The sequence below is a fragment of the Lithobates pipiens genome, unplaced genomic scaffold (genome assembly GCF_037356315.1).
Source record: "Lithobates pipiens isolate NorthernLeopardFrog02 unplaced genomic scaffold, aLitPip1_a1.2 Scaffold_1, whole genome shotgun sequence".
In the NCBI taxonomy this organism is placed as follows: domain Eukaryota; kingdom Metazoa; phylum Chordata; class Amphibia; order Anura; family Ranidae; genus Lithobates; species Lithobates pipiens.
Genome location: NW_027507685.1, coordinates 75,655,877 through 75,672,231, shown reverse-complemented (window position 1 = coordinate 75,672,231; position 16,355 = coordinate 75,655,877). Strand labels below are relative to the sequence as shown.

The following is a 16,355-nucleotide window of genomic DNA, read 5'->3' as shown; positions in this document are numbered from 1 at the left end:
AGTTAGAGTTAGCCCCCTTTAGTTCTAATGTACCCCCCTAACCCCCCCAATAAAGGTTTAACCCCGTGATCACCCCCCGTCGCCAGTGTCACTAAGGCTGGGTTCACATTGCAGCGGTTTATGAGAACGAATGTGATTCGCACCGCACTGCAGTGCAAATCACATCCGATCTCTGTGCGATTCGAGTTCAGCCATTCGCCGCACCCGCCGCACCCGCCACACCCGCCGCACCCGCCGCAAATTCGCACGGGACCCTTTTTTTGGCCCGCAGCAGAATCGGATCGCATGGGTGTTCACACCATGCGATCCGAGTTTGCAGATCGCACTGCGATATGCGAACTGATCTGGGGGTGTCATTAACATTTCACTGACACTCCCAGCAGTTCGTATAGGGCAGTGTGAACTGTCGCCGGGAGGCATGCGATGCGGGAACCCGCCGCGGATTTGCGGCGTTTCCGCATCGCTCCAGTGTGAACCCAGCCTAATAAGCGATCATTTTTCTGATCGCCGTATTAGTGTCACAGGTGACGCTAGTTAGGCAGGTAGGTATTTAGGTTCGCCGCAGCTTTTTATAGCGCCAGGGACCCCCATATACTACCGCATAAAGCCCCCTGATTGCCCCCTAGTTAACCCTTTCACCAGTGATCACCATATAACTGTTACAGGTGACGCTGGTTGGTTAGTTATTTTTTATAGTTTCAGGGCACCCGCCATTTATTACCTAATAAAGGTTTAACCCCCTGATCACCCGGCGGGTGTCATTTGTGACTAATAACTGTTAGGGCAGTTAGGGTTAGCCCCCTTTAGTTCTAAGGTACCCCCCTAACCCCCCCAATAAAGGTTTAACCCCGTGATCACCCCCCGTCGCCAGTGTCACTAAGGCTGGGTTCACATTGCAGCGGTTTATGAGAACGGATGTGATTCGCACCGCACTGCAGTGCAAATCACATCCGATCTTTGTGCGATTCGAGTTCAGCCATTCGCCGCACCCGCCGCACCCGCCGCAAATTCGCACGGGACCCTTTTTTTGGCCCGCAGCAGAATCAGATCGCATGGGTGTTCACACCATGCGATCCGAGTTTGCAGATCGCACTGCGATATGCGAACTGATCTGGGGGTGTCATTAACATTTCACTGACACTCCCAGCAGTTCGCATAGGGCAGTGTGAACTGCCGCCGGGAGGCATGCGATGCGGGAACCCGCCGCGCATTCGTGGCGTTCCCGCATCGCTCCAGTGTGAACCCAGCCTAATAAGCGATCGTTTTTCTGATCGCTGTATTAGTGTCACAGGTGACGCTAGTTAGGCAGGTAGGTATTTAGGTTCGCCGCAGCTTTTTATAGCGCCAGGGACCCCCATATACTACCGCATAAAGCCCCCTGATTGCCCCCTAGTTAACCCTTTCACCAGTGATCACCATATAACTGTTACAGGTGACGCTGGTTGGTTAGTTATTTTTTTATAGTTTCAGGGCACCCGCCATTTATTACCTAGTCTCACTAGTGTACCCCTAAATTTAGGGGTGTCTACTTTCCAAAATGGGGTCATTTGGGGGGGGGGGGGGTTTGTGCCATCTTGGCATTTTATGGCGTTCAAAACTGTAACGCCCTTAGAAAGCCTGAAGGCGGTGCTTGGTTTTCGGGGCCCCGTACGCGGCTAGGCTCCCAAAAAGTCCCACATATGTGGTATCCCCGTACTCAGGAGAAGCAGCAGAATTTATTTTGGGGTGTCATTTCACATATGCCCATGGCATGCGTGAGCAATATATCATTTAGTGACAACTTTGTGAAAAAAAAAAAAAAAAAAAAAAAAGTTTGTAATTTTCCCGCAACTTGTGGCAAAATATAAAATATTCCATGGACTCAACATGCCTCTCAGCAAATAGCTTGGGGTGTCTACTTTCTAAAATGGGGTCATTTGTGGGTGTTTTGTGCCATCTTGGCATTTTATGGCCTTCAAAACTGTAATAGGTAGTGAGGAGTGAACTCAAAAATGTACGCCCTTAGAAAGCCTGAAGGCGGTGCTTGGTTTTCGGGGCCCCGTACGCGGCTAGGCTCCCAAAAAGTCCCACATATGTGGTATCCCCGTACTCAGGAGAAGCAGCAGAATTTATTTTGGGGTGTTATTTCACATACGCCCATAGCATGTGTGAGCAATATATCATTTAGTGACAACTTTGTGTAAAAAAAAAAAAAAATTTTTTTTTTGTCATTATTCAATCGCTTGAGGCAAAAAAATAAAATATTCAATGGGCTCAACATGCCTCTTATCAATTTCCTTAGGGGGTCTACTTTCTAAAATGGGGTCATTTGGGGGGGTTTTGTACTGCCCTGCCATTTTAGCACCTCAAGAAATGAGATAGGCAGTCGTAAACTAAAAGCTGCGTAAATTGCAGAAAACGTACCTTAGTTTGTAGATGTGACAACTTTTGCGCAAACCAATAAATATACAATTATTGACTTTTTTTTTACCAAAGACATGTGGCTGAATACATTTTGGCCTAAATGTATGACTAAAATTGAGTTTATTGGATTTTTCTAATAACAAAAAGTAGAAAATATCATTTTTTTTCAAAATTTGCGGTCTTTTTACGTTTATATCGCAAAAAATAAAAATCGCAGAGGCAATCAAATACCATCAAAAGAAAGCTTTATTTGTGGGAAGAAAAGGACGCAAATTTTGTTTGGGTACAACATTGCATGACCGCGCAATTACCAGTTAAAGCAGCGCAGTGCCAAAGTGTAAGAAGACCTCTGGTCATTTACCAGCAAAATGGTCCGGTCTGAAAGTGGTTAAGCATCTCATGCACAGAAAAATGGACATGCCTCATTTTTAATCAGTTGCTCAGAGACCTGAACAGCGTCACTGAATAAAATTGCATCTTATGACACGTACGTCATTTAGCTTTCCAACATACACAATAAAAAAAAAAAAGGTATTGGCCTAAGTACTTGTATGTATGAATGTGAGTGAGGGACCTTAGATTGTAAGCTCCTTGAGGGCAGGGATTGATGTGAATATACAATATACCTGTAATAAATAAAATAAAAAGGTATTGGTGTGAACAGGCCTGAGCTCTTCAAAAACTCGCTGTGGCACACAGACATCTACAGGTTCTATCTAATACCATTACCTTTGATGTGTTTTAGTGTGTTCCGAAATAGGTTTTAAAATGTAAATGTGTGGACGGTCGATCGATAATCCTGATAATTACTTTTATGTAATAAAATACATGAGTTACCTATGGAACCTCATAGCAAGTCATCAATTCAGGCTTTATGAATCTGCTGATTGCTGGGTGAAGAAAGCTTAATTTTGACCGATTGCCTTTGGGAATGGAAACCCTCTTTATACACTGTTTGCATCCCCCCCCCCGAAAAAAAATTGCAGATGGATTCTTGTTAGCAAAAAAAATTAAAACTTCCTTAAACAGGAAATGTTTAACGTAAGCAAGACCAGACGTTGGATGACGATTTAGCAGTGGAAATACAAAGAACAACATTTAATGGGATTTAAAGGAATAGTCTTTAAACGTACCTGTTCGGTCCTCAGTGTGTTCCTGGTCTCTCAGCTTCTTCTTGGAGTGTTGGTGATATCCGTTCCCTCGCTAGCTGTTTGCCTCATATACACACAATGTACATTTGCTCTCTCTGTTTCTCTTCATTTACATTAAAGTCCCATATCTAGTGTAGTGGACGGTATTGTTGCCTGTCCCTCACCCAGGGTCTAGTTCAGCCTGTCCTTCTGGTTTAGTCGCCTTAGCTGCCCTCTCCACCTCTGAACAAAAACTTTTTAGCTGAGAGGAAAAAGTCAGAACTTCCTGAGGCTGCAGAGAGGGAGGAGAGGGTGTCAGCGGTGTAGGAGGAGAGACAGAAACCAGTCACAGAAGAGTGACACCATGTACAGTGTGAGGAAATAAGAAGAATAGTAAGAGAGCTAACTGACACATACAGGGGTGGAAATCAAGGTTACAGTTTCAACAAAATATGCAAAAATTTAAATACAGCACAAAACAATGTACTAGTAATATTTTATCATGGATTTACTGTAGGCTGCTGTGTTACATTTAGGTGTAGATATACTGTATAGCAACATATTCCACAGCATTTTCTAGGAAAAAAAAAAAAAAAAAAATCGCAATCACTGTTTTTTGAAGACCAAATAAAACTTTGGGGGTTATTTACTAAAACTGGAGAATGCTAAATCTGGTGCAATACTGCATAGAAACCAATCAGCTTCCAGGTTTTATTGTCAAAGCTTAAAGGGGTTTTAAAGTTTCGCATTTTTTCACCTTGATGCATCCTATACATTAAGGTGAAAAAACATCCGACAATACCGCCCCAGCCCCCCTGTTTTACTTACCTGAGCCCGTTCACTTGCTGCGCTCGCCCCCCGATGTCCTCTTCGCCGCTCAGCCTGGCCATTGATTGGCTAGAGTGGATGAATTGAAAGCAGTGCAGCAGGCTCGCGTTGCTGTCAATCACATCCAATGACGCGGTGTGCCAGGGGGCGGGGCAGAGTGATACAGCCGGGCTGTATCAAGGAAGTGCGCCCGCAAGAACTAACCACCATGCGAGAGAGTGTGCATGAAGGTGGTTAGGTCTTGCAGGAAGGAGCTGAGACAGCCACCGAGGGACCCCAGAAGACCAGGTTCAGGGCCACTCTGTGCAAAACGAGCTGCACAGTGGAAGTATAACATGTTTGTTATTTAAAAAAATTATCTTTACAACCCCTTTAATTGAATCAGCTAAAGTTAGAAGCCGATTGGCTACCATGGACAGGTGTACCAGATTCTGTGTGCACCAATTTTATTAAATGATTGTGATGTGCCATGCCTTATGAACGTATAAGTGTATATAACAAGCTGAAGGCTGCTAGGCTCTGAGGAAGAAGGTACTCCTTTGAAATGTGTCAGCCAGCAGTGGTCCTGATGTCTTCCCCTATGCCACTTGGAGACTGTCCTCCCAGGACTGATTGCTACAATAAGTGGTTTTTAACCACTTCGCATCCAGGCCAATTCTGACATTTCTCTCCTACATGTAAAATTCATAATTTTTTTGCTAGAAAATTACATAGAACCCCCAAACATTATATATGTTTTTTTAGCAAAGACCCTAGAGAATACAATGGCGGTTGTTGCAACTTTTTATCTCGCACGGTATTTGCGCAGCAATTTTTAGAACAGGTTTTTTTCAGAAAAAAAAACAGTTTCATGCTAAAAAAAAAAAAAAAAAACAACAGTAAAGTTAGCCCAATTTTTTTGCATAATGTGATAGATGAAGATACGCCAAGTAAATAGATACCCAACATGTCACGCTTCAAAATTGCACGTGCTCGTGGAATGGCGCCAAACTTTGGGATTTAAAAATACCCATAGGCGACGCTTTAAAATTTTTTACTGGTTACATGTTTTGCTTTACAGAGGAGGTCTAGGGCTAGAATTATTGCTCTCGCACTAACGTTCGCGGCGATATCTCACATGTGTGGTTTTCACACCGTTTTCATATGTGGGCGGGACTTACGTATGCGTTCGCTTCTGCGTACAAGCTCACGGGGACAGGGGCGCTTTAATTTTTAATTTTTTTTATTGTTAATTTTACTTTTTTTTTTTATTTGATACTTTAAAAAAAATAAAAAAAAATGTGATTACTTTTATTCCTATTACAAGGAATGTAAACATCCCTTGTAATAGGAATAGTGCACGATCGGACCTATTTACAGTGAGATATGAAGACCCCCATATCAATAAGACCCCATATCTCACCTCTAGGCTGGGAAGCCTAAAATAAAAAAAGATGACGTCTTCCCAGCCAAATCGGCACCGTTATTTTGAATGCAGAGGCTGGGCGTGACGTCATAACATCACGCCCGGCCTCCGAACGATCATAGAGACTCCGGGGACGATCTGGTCCGCCGGAAATCTCTATGGTATCATCCGGGGGCCGGCGGATCCTGTGACCGACTCACCGATGGAAGCGGTGAGTCGGTAGAAGCACCGGAGGGCAGCAGGGGGGCATCCCCTCCCGCCGCCCGTAAGAACGATCAAGCGGCGGAACAGCCTCTATGATTGTTCTTATGGTGCAGGGAATCGCCGTCTGAAAATGCCGATATCTGAATGATGTCTGTGCCCTCAGGCATCATTCAGATATACCCCCAGAAAGTCAAGGACGTCCCTGGACGTACCTTGGGCGGGAAGTGGTTAAAGGCTTTTATTCATTACGTTTGTGAGTAGTTTGTTAAATTATCTTGGGATAATGTACAAGGCTGGTGCATCCTCCTCTTTATATCTTTTTAGTAAATCAACCCCTTTGTGTACGTGTCAAAAAAAAAAAAAAAAAAAAAGGAGTATGGGAAAGGAACGTTCATCCTCCAGACCTCGAGTTATCACATACTGTACTGTACATTAGTAGTGCAGGAATAATATTAAGATATACTCTTAAATAATCGATCTGCACAAATGTGATCTTGATAGGCTACTATGTCTGTTACCTTAATGCTTGAATATAAGTACATTGTGGTGCAATACAAGGGATTCTGAATGGCACCCAATGCACATACAATAAGTAAAAAGGCTGCAACGGTATATCATACCATAACACACCACAAGATGTAAATACTTTGTGTATTGTGGGGAACTGTGTGGCAGCAAATATTCCGAACCCGGAAGGAAGACAGGGTGAAAATGGAAGCCCTGTCAGCGGTGAAAGTGCGCCGCCGGAAGGTTTAGTTTTCAGGTGCGCCTTTCATAATGTGCAAGTATGCAATGCAAATTCATTTGCAGGGAGAAGATTTTATTTTTTTACCCCTTTAACACTTCGCATCTGTGTGACTGGACCCCTTTGGCTTATTCACACAGGAAGCTAGGGTGGTGTGAAGGGAGGCTTTATAAGCAGGCAGTTGAGCCCGGGTTTTACCACCCTTATAAAACTAAGAAATGCAGCCATTTAGGGATGTATCCATGCTTCAGTTAAAATGCTTTGCGTCCGCAATAAAATTAAAATGTCATGTTGCATAAACAGGCAACAAGCAGCCACTGCTGAATGCGACCCAATAAAGTGCTGCAACAACGTGAAATGAACAAGGATGTGATGTGCTGGGTCAGGGTATTAAGGGTTGAAACACATTATTGCCTCACCATACCTTGTTCTGCATTGTGTCTGTGGAGGTGGACATCTTGGTAGAGGCAGCACTTTCTAATATCAGAGGGGATGTTGGAAAATGTTCTGCATTTTTGCTGAAGCACTGATCAGTGTATAGGGTAGGAGTCCCTGCTGTCAGAATACAATAGCACAGCAGGGAGGATTCCTCCATCCATTTTTTTTCTTTTCCGATCAGCCCTTCTGGCTGTTTAAAATAAAACCTATCACAATGCCAATACACAAATATGACCCTTTAGGCACAGAAGTGGCAGGGAACACTTACATTCCAGGAAAAGCGCTGCTATTTTTTGGGCTGCAATTAAAGACAATTTAAATTCAGTTTCACTTGTAGGTCTTGTAATTCTATTCATGATCTTCTGATCTTACTGGGATGTGTTGAAAAGAACCCTAGACATATCTATTATTACCAAACCTGAAATGTCACTTTTGTCTTAAGGGTAGGTGTAGGCACGTGGTACGTTCTGTCTGTCAGAACATTCTACAGATAGATTGAAGTAACTGTGAACCAGGTAAAAAATAAAGGGGAAAGGGCAACTAAGCACTGCAGTATGTACAATCTTTGTTTTTCAGGTGTAGCACCCTGGTGTTTAGGCAGGGTTGCTCCTAAATTTAACTGCCAGGTATAGCAAGCTACCTTGGCTAATTGTTGAGGCTCAATTGATTTCACTCCAAGCCTGTAATTACTGCACTTCTCTCTTTTGTTGCTAGGTGGCCGGGTATCTGGTGGCATTATATATGAGAAGGGCAATGCAAGGTCAGATTATGGGTATATGGAGTATCCCAGCCAATGGGCAGGGGTTTTCTTAAATCCCTTGGCCTGCTGGGAGAACCTATATATTTGAGTGGAGTCAGGTGATCGGTGTTCTGTGCCACCTGGACGGCTGTCTGGGTGGACGTGTGTTGTACTGCCTGGGCTGATAGACCGGAGTTTGGGCCTATCCTGGGCACATCTGGCTGCTAGGCTGCCTGAGGGCCTATCCATATGCAAGAGAGCAGTGCAGGGCTGGGATTGCGGCTTGCAGTCCAACCAGAAGGTACGGTTCTGCCGGCTGGAGAACCTGTTGTGGTCGGAGGTATAGGGGAAGCTGTCGCCACTAAAGGGACCAACCACCGGGAAACTTCTGTGTCCATCAAGCCAGAGACCCAGCCAGTAGAAGAAACACTTGCAGAGCAGCCTTGTGTGTTAAGCCAGGGACAGAGCAGGCCAGCGGGGTGAAGCTCGAGAAGTATCTTGAGTGCCAAGCTAGGGACCCAGGAGAGAGGCAGGGGTGACGCTTGGGGAATATACTACTAGATTGGAAGGAGCTCAAGGGATTCGGTGGCAGTGAATCATCTAGTCTAGTGAGAGACTGGGAGCTTAGAGGGCCGAAGAATTACAAGAAGTGATTGTAGTGGAAGTGAAGGAACTGTTACACTTTATGTTAGATGTTAGGAACTGTTAATGACTGTTGCCATAGGAGACAGCATTCTTACACATACAGAAGTTGCATCTTGCTGGATGGGTGTCCTGTTGACGTCTTGGAGTCTGCCAATTAATCTTGCAACTACCTAAGGGTGTCCTGGCCCTACCCCTCTTTCCCAAAGTTCCGTTAAGAGAAATAAAATCTCTTTTGTTACATAGTAACATATAGTTACATAGTCAGGTTGAAAAAAGACAAGTCCATCAAAGTTCAACCAAAAAAAAAATATATATATAATAAATATCATACCAGCCCATATACCCAAATCTATACCCACAGTTGATCCAGAGGAAGGCCAAAAAGCCCAGCAGAGCATGATCCAATTTGCTAAAGCAGGGGAAAAAATTCCTTCCTGATCCCCCGAGAGGCAATCGGATTTTCCCCGGATCAACTTTACCTATAAATTTTAGTACCCAGTTATATTACGTACAACTTAGGAAATAATCCAGGCCTTTCTTAAAGCAATCCACTGAGCTGGCCATAACCACCTCTGCAGGGAGTCTATTCCACATTTCCACAGCTCTTACTGTGAATAAACCTTTCCGTATTTGGAGATGAAATCTCTTCTCCTCTAGACGTAAAGAGTGCCCCCTTGTCCTCTTTGTTGACTGTAAAGTGAATAACTCGACACCAAGTTCCCTATATGGACCCCTTATATATTTGTACATGTTGATCAAATCCCCCCTTAATCTCCTCTTATCAAGAGTGAATAAATTCAGTTCCTCTAATCTTTCCTCATAGCTGAGTTCCTCCATGCCTCTTATCAGTTTGGTTGCCCTTCTCTGCACTTTCTCCAGTTCCCCGATATCCTTTTTGAGAACTGGTGCCCAAAACTGAATGGCATATTCCAGATGAGGTTTCCCTAATGATTTGAACAGGGGCAAAATTATATCTCTCTCTCTGGAGTACATACCTCTCTTACTACAGGAAAGGACTTTGCTCGCTTTGGAAACCGCAGCTTGGCATTGCATGCTATTATTGAGCTTATGATCTACCAAAAGCCCCAGATCCTTCTCCACTATGGATTCCCCCAGTTGTACTCCCCCTAGGATGTATGAGGCATGCATATTCTTAGCCCCCAAGTGCATAACTTTACATTTCTCAACATTAAACCTCATCTGCCACATAGTCGCCCAATTAGACAGAGCATTGAGGTCGGCTTGTAAATTGGTGACATCCTGTAAGGACGTTATTCCACTGCATAGCTTGGTGTCATCTGCAAAGACGGAAATGTTACTTTTGATCCCAGACCCAATATAATTTATAAAGAGATTAAAAAGCAAGGGTCCCAGCACTGAACCTTGGGGTACACCACTGATAACCTTAGACCATTCAGAGTAAGAATCATTAACCACTACTCTCTGAATTCTGTCTTTTAGCCAGTTTTCTATCCATCTACAAACTGATGTTTCCAAACCTGTAGACTTTACCTTACACATGAGCCGTGTGTGCGGAACTGTATCGAACGCTTTTGCAAAATCCAAATATATCACGTCCACCGCCACCCCTCTGTCCAAGGTTTTACTTACCACCTCATAAAAAGAAATCAGGTTTATCTGACAACTTCTGTCTTTCATGAATCCATGCTGTCTGTTGCTCAAAATATTTTTTTCCTGCAAGAACTCGTCTATGTGGTTTTTTATTAATCCCTCCAGTATCTTCCCAACTATAGAAGTTAAACTAACGGGTCTATAATTACTTGGTAAAGACTTTGTTCCCTTTTTAAATATGGGCACCACATTGGCCCTGTGCCAATCCAGTGGTACTATTCCTGTCATTAATGAGTCCCTAAAAATTAGATACAATGGCTTTGAAATTACAAAGTTCAATTCTTTTAGGATCTGTGGGTGGATGCCATCAGGTCCAGGTGCTTTATCCACCTTTATTCTGTCCAAATATTTCTGGACCATATCACTTATGAGCCATTGTGGATTTGGGGCTGCGTCAGTACCACCCCCATTATGGACATGAGCTCCCCCATGCTCCTTTGTATACACAGAGCTGAAGAAAGTATTTAATAAGTTAGCCTTCTCTTTGCCCCCAGTCACCCACTCCAGATTATTTTGCAAAGGGCCTACATGCTCAGACTTAACCTTTTTACTATTAATATATTTGAAGAATTTTTTGGGGTTTGTCCTACTGTCTTTTGCAATCTGTCTTTCATTTAGAATTTTTGCATCCTTGATTTCCTTTTTACATATTCTGTTAGATTCCTTGTAACATTTAAATGACACTAGCGTTCCTTCATTTTTATATTTTTTGAAAGCTCTTTTTTATAGTTTATAGCTTTTTTAACTTTGGCCGTGAGCCACATCGGCTTTATTTTTAACCTTTTAAACTTACTGCCCATGGGAATATACTTTGTCGTGAGATCACAAACAAGCTTTTTGAAGAATTCCCATTTCTGTTCTGTGCCCATTGGTGCCAATATTCTCTCCCAGTCTAAGTCCTGGAGAGCAGCCCTCATCCTTGGAAAATTAGCTTTCTTGAAATTAAGTGTTTTTATCTTTCCCGTATGTCCCGTTCTTGCTTTCAAGAAGTATCTGGCGCCCAATTAATATACCTCATATTACACCCTCTATGCCTTTGCAACCCACCATATACAGAAGGATATCAGCTATCGCAGGTTATCATTAGACCGAAGGAGGCCGGAGACCTTGCTACACAGGTTTAGATACGCATCTAAATCTGGCCTAATGTGTGTTAAGTTCAATGCAAAAAAACTGGACTGTTAATGGTATACACTAACCATTCCAAGGCAAAACCCTAATGGTGTGTCATCATGAATAGTGCCATCAACACAAGCCACAAGCAATCAACACAAGCCCTGCCCCTTTGACTATATCAAAAATAGGTATAAAATAAATAAATATAATATTTTATATATATATATATATATATATATATATATATATATATACACACACATACATACATACATACACACACACACACACACACCTTTCATGAGATTTGATGCTCATAAACAGTAGCTGATCAAAGGCGTTTTCTTTTTTCTATTCTGTCTGTTGGTCAATAACATGCATTTCCAATCTACGCAAACTTGTGGTTTATTCATATGCAAACATCTATTCAAAAAGAAGGTTTCAGCAAGTCATCCATTTGCTATTGACATGCATGAATTAGGTGGCTGTTTGTTCTTGGCACTGGCAGAAACTGTTTGTCCTGCTGGTATATTCAGCAGAGTTTTGTGGTTTGGAAGTCATTGTCTGTATTTGCTTGGATAGATGAACATCCACAGAGGGGAAATTACAGCACAGTACAGGGATAAAAAGGTATAGGGGATTTTAGCACAGACAAAAATGGGAAAATACTGCGCTTTAAATCTAAAAAAATATACAAAATACCCTAAATCTCAGGAGCTGCAGTTACTAAGATGTGATACACATCAAAATGTCAATACGCAAAAAAAGTGTATCTGCGCTATCAAAATACTCCCACCCAACTGTATTAAGTGACTAATGTTACTGCGACATATAAATCATCACCATAAAAATGAATACTTTTCCAAATGATTCCCTAACATATGAAAAAATATATAAATAAATATATAAATACTGATTAAATAGATAAATAAATATCATACACAACTCATAATAAGTACTCTTGTAAAAATTATAAGGGTGAAAAAATATTTGAATAATATACAAATGAGTAAATATTTAAATAATGAGTGAATGTAAAATAATCAAGTTAATAAATATCTGAATAATGAGTGAATATAAATCAAATTAATAAATATTTAAATAATAAGTGAATATATATTAATCAAATTGATAAATGATACTGAAATATAACAGTGATTAAATAAATACTAAATTATGACAGCGATGAAACAAGGTAAAAAAACACTAGTACAACCAAAAAAGTGCCCGAAACCAAAAGTGAAATAGTCCACTCAAAGGTATATTGAATGAGAGGAGCGACTCCTTAAGTAGATATCAATACAATGTGCAATCCTCCTTCACCAACACACTGTGCTGATCACCAGTAAAAATGCACGCTTACCAGAAGGAAGCATGCAAGAGCTTACAACATATGTCACTTAGTCTGTCGGATGGATCACAGATTCACCACCAAACATGACTGGAGCTTCTCCCGGAAAAAACTTTCAAGTGCGCAGACAACTCATAAAATATAAATAAAAAAACTTCCCATAGTGTAAAACTGGCAAGCAACGTTATTTGTAATAAAAGCACAAATACTCACAAACAGAGGTAAAATAACAGAGCATCTGCCGCCCGGAAGCGAGCGCCCGTTCGCTCAGATGCTGACGCAGTCACGTGATCTCTGAGCGAACGGGCGCTCGCTTGCCTTTGAGTGGACTATTTCACTTTTGGCTTCGGGCACTTTTTTGGTTGTACTAGTGTTTTCTTACCTTGTTTCATCACTGTCATAATTTAGTATTATTTATTTAATCACTGTTATATTTCAGTATCATTTATCAATTTGATTAATATATATTCACTTATTTAAATATTTATTAATTTGATTTATATTCACTCATTATTCAGATATTAACTTGATTATTTTACATTCACTCATTATTTAAATATTTACTAATTTGTATATTATTCAAATATTTTTTCACCCTTATTATTTTTACAAGAGTACTTATGAGTTGTGTATGATATTTATGTATCTATTTAATCAGTATTTATTTTAGCACAGCTCTGGCACTCATGGTTGATTCACATGGGAAGCGCATACCTACCATCATTCCCAGGGTGCAAAGTCAAATGTCAGAATGGTGCAGTTCACATTAAAGTGGAACTGGAAATGATTAAATGCTGAAAACAACTTTTTATCACAGAAGAGAATCTGTATTTTTTTTCTATCCTAAATGTTTTTTCCCCGGCTCATCACACATTTTTTCATTTTTTTCATTTGTTCACAGAGCCTTATGCATGTGCACTGGAATTACTGTTTTCTGGCACCAAGGCCAAAAGACACCTACAAACCGAAATCTAAAATTTAAAAAAGTTTGATACTTAAAACATGTTTTAGAACAGGAGGTTCTCAACCACTGAATCATGGCCCACTGCTGGGCCACGGCCTACCACCTTCCAGCTCTCAATTTAGCTGCAGATAATCTAACCCACCATACTGCCTCCCAGTTCCCAAAGTGCTAACCAGCCACACATAGTGGGATGCAGTGTACCTCAACCTCCAACAGAGTCCCTGGGTCCCCTGAGAGTCTTTCTACCCCACAGGTACAAGGCCCCCTGCAGTGCCCCCTAACTTGCTCCAGCCCTCCATAGTGCTCAATGGGCGCAGTATGTCTTCCACAGTGCCTCTGCAGTCCTCAGCCATTTCCAAGGACACTTCTCCCACCATTACCCCCAGCTTCCTCCAGTAACCTTAACCCTTACAAGGCCACCAAGTCTGCTAAAGAGACCCTCAACCCCCCCCCCCCCCCCACCACCACCCCTAGCCCCATCCTCAGTGACACCTATCCCAATCCAGAATTTCAAAACATAATTTGTAATTCCATATTATTACTGTGAATATCTTTTATTTTTTTTTACTAGTGGCGCATGGAAGGTTTGGGAAGAATTTACCAGGCTCTGGTTTCAATAAGGATGAGACCCACTTGTTTCAAGAAAAACCCTTTCTAAAGGAGGCCTCAGAGAGAAGTTATGAATAGGCCACAGAATGACCAAAGAAATGCTTTTTACTGACTTGTCATAATTTTTTTTCATTGTACACTGAGCCTTATGCTCACGAGAGTTACTTTATTCTGGCAGCAAGAAACAGGACATCTACACACTAAGGTCTAAATCTCCAATTTTTGTCACTTCAACATGCTTCCCAAACCAACTGTATGAGAAGGAAGCCTTAGGCCGCGTACACACGGGCGGATTGTCTGCCCAACTAAGTTCGTCAGACAATCCGACAGACAGTCCGTCCAAATTTTGAATGAACGGACTTGACCACACACGATGAACAGACAGTCCTCTGAAAACTTGCGCGATGACATGTACAGCACGTACGACGGGACTAGAAAAACGACGTCCAATACACTGCAATGCAACCTTCGGCCGTGTAAATCCTTTCTGAGCATGCGCCATACTTAGTCCGTCCAACTTGCCTATACACGAGCGGACTGTCCGCTGAAACCAAGTTTGGACGGACAAAACCAAGTTTGGACGGACAAAATTACGGAAATTCCGAAAGACAAAGTCCGTCAGACTGTCCGCTGAAAAAGTCCGCTGAAGCCCACACACGAGCGGATTGTCCGCTGAAACGCGGTTCAGCGGACTAAGTTGGGCAGACAATCCGCCCGTGTGTACGCGGCCTTAGAGATCTTGAACACACAGGTGCAAGGCAGAGGCCACAGAATTGTGCCAAGGTTAAGAGTTAACACGTCATAGCTATGTAAGAGTATGGATGTGTTGATTCCTAATATTGTCCATTAACCTGGCAATTTTGGAGATATCCATCAGCTTTCAACCACATCAATAAGTAGCTCATGGTTTCAGTCATTTTTTCAGTTTCGAGTAACCACATGACTGAATCTGGCATGAAAATTAATTGAATAGCTTTTTGACAGGAGCTGCAGCGATTTACACCAATGTCCACTGTAAATTACATTACATACAGGGACTTTGTTTAATAAAAGGAAATCTGTCATAGAAAAATGCAGGCTGCCATAACTCACCTCCTTAAAAAAACTAGACACCTAGCTCTCATGTAGATTTTTGCTTAGCAATGAGTCACTGTCGTGGAGCAAGCATGCAGGAAATCTGACTTCACCTGCTTCATGCTTGTTCCAGGTCTGAAAATATATAAGTCAGAATAAGCCAGTTAGCATTTTCAGAATGTCATTAATGGCAGCCTCCTCCATGCTTTCAGTACAGGGTTCCTTTAATGCTGTAATTAGATGAAGACTTGCCATGAAGAAAACCAAAAGCTTAGCTTCAAAATATTGGAAATAGTCCATAACTAATTTATATGGCAAGCAAAAGCACATTTACAAAAAAATTACTTTCCCCCCCCCCCCAGATAATCCTGTTAGAAATGTTAATGCCTAAAAGGTTATAAAAGGGATTACATATTTTATTTGCTTAGTATTATAGCACATAAAGAATATTTCCATTATTTATTCAGACTGATTCACTAAGTAGTGCCAAGAGCAATGAGAACATGCAATGTGTAAGATTCCAGAGCAACCAATCAGCATGCAGGTAACAAAGATTGTGTGCTACATGCATTTGTAAAGTGCATATTGCATCTGATAGAGATGAATTCAGGGCCGGACTGGGAATAAAAAACAGCCCTTGAAAAAATTTCATACCAGCCCCATAGCATAACTTTCTTGTTCATGAAAGGGAAAACCATGTATTTGAAAGCACATTTGAAGAGTGTGTTAGATAAGAGATATGAAAGCACATGGGGCTTACATAATATATATATATATATATATATATATATATATATATATATATATATATATATATATATATATATATATATATATATATATATATATATATATATATATATATATATACACACACACACACACACACACACACACACATACATACATACATAAAATTTTCATTACAGTTAAAAGTGGTCAATCAAGGGGGACAACAGGAACTTGAAACGTGGGGGACAGGGATTCTGTTGGCTAGAGACCACCTTCCGCAGAAAGAATACACTAAGATAAGGGGGGGGGGGGCTTACTGGTATATGGGGGAAACCTTTAT

General features: G+C 41.5%; 1 protein-coding gene across 3 annotated transcripts in view; it reads right to left on the bottom strand.

Annotated features, from left to right (window-relative positions):
• Positions 1-3,841, bottom strand: part of KCNK6 (potassium two pore domain channel subfamily K member 6) — a 58,069-nt gene extending 54,228 nt beyond the window's left edge. For 2 of the 3 annotated variants that reach the window (XM_077458718.1, XM_077458797.1), the window contains exon 1: positions 3,537-3,841. The gene's annotated coding sequence lies outside the window, so the exon portion shown is untranslated. The remainder of the gene's footprint in view (positions 1-3,536) is intronic. The other variant, XM_077458879.1, reaches the window with a different exon arrangement.
• Positions 3,842-16,355: the final 12,514 nt, after the last annotated feature.